The sequence below is a fragment of the Nanorana parkeri genome, unplaced genomic scaffold (assembly GCF_000935625.1).
Source record: "Nanorana parkeri isolate BGI_ZX_2015 unplaced genomic scaffold, ASM93562v1 scaffold355, whole genome shotgun sequence".
Taxonomy (NCBI): Eukaryota; Metazoa; Chordata; class Amphibia; order Anura; family Dicroglossidae; genus Nanorana; species Nanorana parkeri.
The window spans coordinates 346,440-352,885 of NW_017306623.1; positions in this window are offsets into that span (position 1 = coordinate 346,440).

Sequence of the window (6,446 nt, forward strand, 5' to 3'; positions counted from 1 at the left end):
TCGCAAAGCAAACAATGGTACATCGCGATCGGCTGTCTCCTGTGCTCCGGCGGTGCTTGTGCGGCTGCTGGCTGAATGTGTCAGACACCGCAGACGAGAAGGGGCGGACACCTCTCCCCGTGTGCAACGTCGGCTACATTCGGCCACACGAACACCGCGGGAGGACAGGACGCCGGCGCACGAGAGGAGACCTGGGAAGCTGCTGCAGTGGAGGTAAGAAAAGACAGACAGCGGAAAGACAGCAGAGAAAGTGAGAGAAGAGACAGCAGAGAAAGTGAGAGAAGAGACGGCAGAGAAAGTGAGAGAAGAAAGACAACAGAGAAAATGAGAGAAGAAAGACAGCAGAGAAAGTGAGAGAAGAGACAGCAGAGAAAGTGAGAGAAGAAAGACAGCAGAGAAAGTGAGAGAAGAGACGGCAGAGAAGTGAGAGAAGAGACGGCAGAGAAGTGAGAGAGAGAAGAAAGACAGCAGAGAAAGTGAGAGAAGAAAGACAGCAGAGAAAGTGAGAGAAGAAAGACAGCAGAGAAAGTGAGAGAAGAAAGACAGCAGAGAAAGTGAGAGAAGAGACAGCAGAGAAAGTGAGAGAATAAAGACAGCAGAGAAAGTGAGAGAATAAAGACAGCAGAGAAAGTGAAAGAAGATCACACTGGACCGAAACGTAGGCATTAATGTGCCTGCGTTCCGGGTGCGGGCGATCGCACTGCGGGCAGGGGGCGTGGCTGCGGTGCCATTGACTTCAATGCACAGCCACTTCCCCTGAATGCAGGTGTTTTTTCGTTTGTAGATCTTATTGAGCTCATCATTTGAAAAGTAGATCTCCAGATAAAAAATTGTGGGCGCCCCTGCAGTAGATATATGCAAAACGATTATAAAAAAAACTTTTTCAAAAGGTTAAAAGTTACCTGTGTCTCCGCCATGCGTTCCCATCCGAACATCTGAAGATTCTCGGGCAGTCACAAAGGATTTTGGGGTGGGCTCATGCACAGTTCAGATCTTCAGCCAGAAGACGAGGAGGGAAGGTAAGTAAATGCAGCAGCGTGCACCCGCACAGACTCTGTGGGACAGGAAGTGCCAGATAAGACAAAGGAGTCAGCGCTGGATCGGAGAACGGCACCAGCACTGGAGGGACTCCTGAAATTTACTGGAAAGAAGATGATGATCGGATTTAGAGGCATCATTTCGGTCCTTACATTAGCATTGGGGAGGGAAAAAAATAATTTAGCCTTTAATGTCACTTTAAGCTTATTCGCTGCTATTTTTATTCTAATTAAATAGGTATTTATATGGCACCAACAATTTACACAACGCTTTAACATAATGCACATCAATCAATGCCCGCAAGAAGCCTAAAATCTAACATTCCTCTCATATGCATACATATACTCAGGCCACTTTGGATAGGAGCCAATTATCCTAGCAGCATGTCTGTGGAGTGTGGGAGGAAACCCACACAAGCACAGGGAGAACATGTAAAGTCCATGCTGAAAGTGTCCTGGCCAGGATTCAAACCAGAGACCTCCAGTACTGTAAGGCAGAAGTGCTAACCAGTAAGCCACTGTGCTGTTTAATGGGCAACTGTGTCTTTCATACAGTTGTGCTTTAATTAATTCCTCCACCCTCTGAGTGCAGCCTACCTGGTTAAAAATGTACCTTCTTCCCAGCACCCGGAACTGGACAGCCTTTGTCACAAGTTCATCCCATCTGGATCATCTTCTTACTGTGCACGCACACTAACTAGGTGAATGGCTAGAGGCTACCATGAGTATGCCCAATTCATCCACAGGTAAGATTAGGGCCTTGGCACACATGCAAAGTAAGGAGAGAACCCAGCAGGGTCAATACAAAAACTGTGCAGCACCAGACAGGGCCACACAGTGAATCTTGCTGGAACGGAAAGGAAGGAAACTTTTTGACCATTAAGGCTGCACTAATGGGGAGGTGGGGCCATCATTTAAAGGACAATGTGCTAAAGGTATAGTTGTCCTAAGTAGGGTTGCACAGATACCAAGTACAGTACTCGGTACAAGTACGAGTACATGTACCGATACTTTAGACCGCCAAGACTACACTAGAGAAAAATTCAAAAATTAGGAGTCAGCTGTCATTTGTAAGTAGCACACGGAGCTCCTGGGATTTGTACATCTCTGTTTTAATGTACAATTTTGGTTTTATAAATATAAATATAGGGATGCACAGATGCCAGTTTTGCGAGTACTGGTACTGGTGTCTAAAACAATACAGACTAATGATTTCAGGGCAGTGGTGGAATGCCAGAGCCAGGTCCCAGCTGCAACCGCTGCAACCCTGGTAGTTCTCATGAAAATGCCAAGTATCTGCACTGGTACTCGAAAAGATTCTGTGCATCCCCAGTCCTAAGTATGTTTACTGTACACAGTTTGTTACCTGGAGGAAGGCCAGATTCCTCCTGTGTCAGGACTCACAACTATATTCATTCCAATTTCTGTCCAGTTGTACATGGCCTAAAGCCCCTAGTCTGCAACTACTAAACACCAAGGCCCGGTCTTAAAAGGCCAGCTCTATCGCCAACACAGCCACTGGAATCCATAGGTTGGTTTCCATCTGGCTCCCTTTACACAATCTTCTGGGAATCCGTGCCCCCTTTTATCCGGGCATAACCTATGACTGTAATCTCAAGCACTCATTGTACTTTTGAGAAGGTCAGAGTGGTCACCAGGCACACCAGCTCTACCACCAGAACAGAACCCCCACAGAGGCCACGCTTCTCTTCTTAGTTTTTCAGACCAAGTTAGGAATGTCTAGTCGGGTTCGGATCAAACAAACTTAAGTATTACCTCATATTTTGGTAAACTAACAGGAGAATAAATAAGTTTCTCTTCCAAACAAATGGTATAATATTCAGTGCTTGGATTCTAGGTCACAAGAATGGAAACATTTCCAAATTAGCTACTGAATCAGGGTAAGCTGTCTCCCTGACTGGCCCTTCTCCCATACTATAAGGTACCTCCACAAATCACGGTACTTACTCCTCATGGCACAGAATAATTATTTAACCTAAAGTGTCAGGGGGGACTCAGCTGCTTACTTCACGGGTGTATACCATTTAAATGGAATACAGGTTTCCATTTACATGCTAATTCCTAAGTATAGAGGCCCATTGCAACCAATCATGATCCATCTTGTACTGGTCTCATTTCAGCATAGTGACTTCTGATCAGTTGTTTGGGTTACTGCACCTATGAGGTAGCACTTACATGTAAGCTTTTATTGAATAAGACTGCATATCACACAGCAATAACAAGGGACTGCACAATAAAATGGCCGGTGGAGGGCATTTGAAACCTGGCCCTGACACCAAAGAAAAAGTAGGGTACTTTTAACATATCTTTTAACATACTCCTTAGCTTTCCAGATTAACTGTGGAACTAAAGGTATAACAGACAAACTAAAGGCCTGCCAAGACAGGTACAACTTGCCAAAATGTATACATCTTAGTTATTCACTAACATCTCTATTATACTAAAAGATGAAGGTATGAATGATACATATTCTTATTTGTTGGGCTCAGCGTGAGCATTGATGTCTTATGAACATATTGGAAAATTATTGTGGGAGCAGAGTGAAAATATATTTATTGGTGGTAAAATATTGTGCATGCGCAACTGCTGGACCCTTTACTGTGAATAATAATTTTATATAGATGTTTGAATTAATGAGGGACAGACTTTCGTTCTGAACGCTAATAATGTTTACTAAATGTACATTTTTATTGGGCACATTTTCCTCTAATGTACTCTTTTCTTTTTGATAGATAGTTTGCATGGTAGTCACAAAGTGTGGTATTTGTGGTGCATTGATTTGTGTCAAACTAAACCTTTATGAAAAATATAAGCTAAGAAGATAGATACACTCAACTCAAGCATTCAAAAGTAGACAGGGGACAAGTAGGGATATGCATAGTGAATAGCCATCCTGAGATTTTGTTTCTGTCACTACACTTACTGAATTAAACATCTCAGCTCCATTTTTAAAATATAACTACACCATTCCAAGCAGAGGACATTGGATAGACTGCATATTGGATAAGTTTGAGGGCAATTATTGGCTGGATTTGTGGGAGGAGCCCCACTCATTTAAGCGCCCCCGTTCCCCCACTCACCCGTTGGGACGATCGTGTCATCCCACCCTCCTGTACCCCTTCCATCATAATTACTCTGAGTATGCCCCTTGACCATAGTGACCGTGTCACACCTCAGGTCAAGTTAGGTAGGGTCATCGTCTTCATGTTTACAGGTACCAATCAGTGGGGCTCTGACTACAAATTAGTTTTATATGTCTACTTCCTTCTCTTTCCTCAGCATTGGCCATTTGCCATGTTAGCAAGATGGGAAAGAACAGCTTGTTGTCATGATAGCAAGGCCTAATATATTGTTTGGGTGAAAACAACTGAAAAGAGCACTTCTATAATTTTAATGAAAATTTGAAGAAAAAAGATGAGCCAACTTTTTCCTTACCAAAAACCTTGAAGTTATTCTATCATTAGTCTAGTTCATTAGTGTTCTACTTAGCCACCCTCCCGTGTGTGAGATCCCTGGGGATGTTACACTGTACAGTTCAGAAACCTCTTAAGACCGATGTACTTTCCTGAGCTGGAAAATGTAAGTCAGGCCATCCAAGGAGCAAGGATGGAAACCTGTAAAATATGAAGGAAAATAAAGCTAACCTATAATATATAAATACCCTGAAACATTCCTAACAGAATGAGGGAAATGATTTCACTTAGAATGGCAAGAAACAGGTGAGTCATTAGTGATTAAGGGTGGGGTGCACGCCAGCAATTTCTAAGGAGTTCAAATATAAAAAGAAATAAGGTTTTTTTTAAACCATGCTGACAAAATAAAACCAACTCACTAGTTACCTTGTTCAGCTCTTTAGACAGTCACATGTTCCTAGGTGGTACAGAACCAGTTTTTTCCATGTAAGACAAGAAGGTACACAGATGAAGACCATGGCGTGCTGTATTTACACAAGTCCACTCAAAACTAAAATTTTTGGGTGTCAGGCTTTGATAGGCTTTGTCTGACTTCCTTTATTTCCCACAAACTTCAGTGGTGAGATTTTCTTGCTGGAGGTCCAATCTCTACTCCCCATAACACCATGACGTCTTTCTTAGATGCTTCTTGTTCTGATATCTCTGTAATAAATACAAAAGAAATCCAGGAGAAGCAAATATCCTGCCACCAGAGTCCTAGAGAGATGCAACAAGCTAATGGGAGGCACTGAGAAGCTACATTAATCGAAAACATTTTAAGTGTTCTGACGCTTCAAAACTTTAAACTGAAATTTAGAACTGTAAAGAGGTCATAAGTATTGCTGGAATACCTACGTGACTGGGGGATTACAGAGAGTTTCCATTTCGGGAATCCATCCCAGCAGGGATTGATGTCAGGGGGCTCACTGGGTATGGAGCTTAGGGCTGAAGTGGAACTAATAAGTGTGTGGCAAGAGAGGTGAAGAGGGAATATGTGTCAGCAAGGACTCAAGCAGGTATTCTAAAAAGGTTAGTGTTCTGGCTTTGTGTGTGAGGAATCTGTGTATGCTTATTAGTAGACCGTGCACAGAGGAGAGTTGTGGAGCAGGGACACTGCTGTTGTGGGATACTTTTATCTAACCAATTGACTCCAAGGTGAGATAGTAGGGTTATCATTTCATCGAAAAACTTGGATTGGATAATATCAAGTGCATAATGACATGTGACACTCAGAAGTAGAGCAGGTTTCTAATCAACTATAGTGACCTTAATAACCTTTAGGGCATGTCAACACACAACCATTTGTTGTGGTGTGCTGTAGTGGAAAAAATGATCATTAGCCTTTCAGCATGTGAGCTCATTGATGATCTAGGTCATGTTACATAGTATTTGAGGTTGAATAAAGACATTAGTCCATCAAGTCCAACCTATTAGGATCTCATTCTAGGAGTACCCGTACCCCTGTATATTACGGTCCCTTAAGAAATCGTCCAAAAGTTTCTTGAACAATTCCACATTATTTGCTGAAATCACCGCCTGTGGCAGTGAGTTCCAGACCCTAACTGATCTTACTGTGAAGAACCCCCTTCGCCCCTTGTGCTGGAATTTTTTTTCCATCAATTTTAGGTGATGGCCTCTAGTTTTTGTAACGGAGTTAATTTTAAACAGTTTATCGCTAATGTTGCTACCACCATTAAACATTTTGTACATGCAAATCATATCCCCCCTTAATCTCCTCACCTCTAATGTGAACATGTTTAAATTTAGTAGCCTCGTCTCGTAGCTCTGGTCCTCCATACCCCTAATTAGTTTGGTTGCCCTTCGCTGGACTTTTTCCAACTCAAGGACATCTTTTCTTAGTACTGGTGACCAGAACTGGGCCGCGTACTCCAGATGAGGTCGAACCAATGATCGAACCATGTGTCCCACAGTTGGC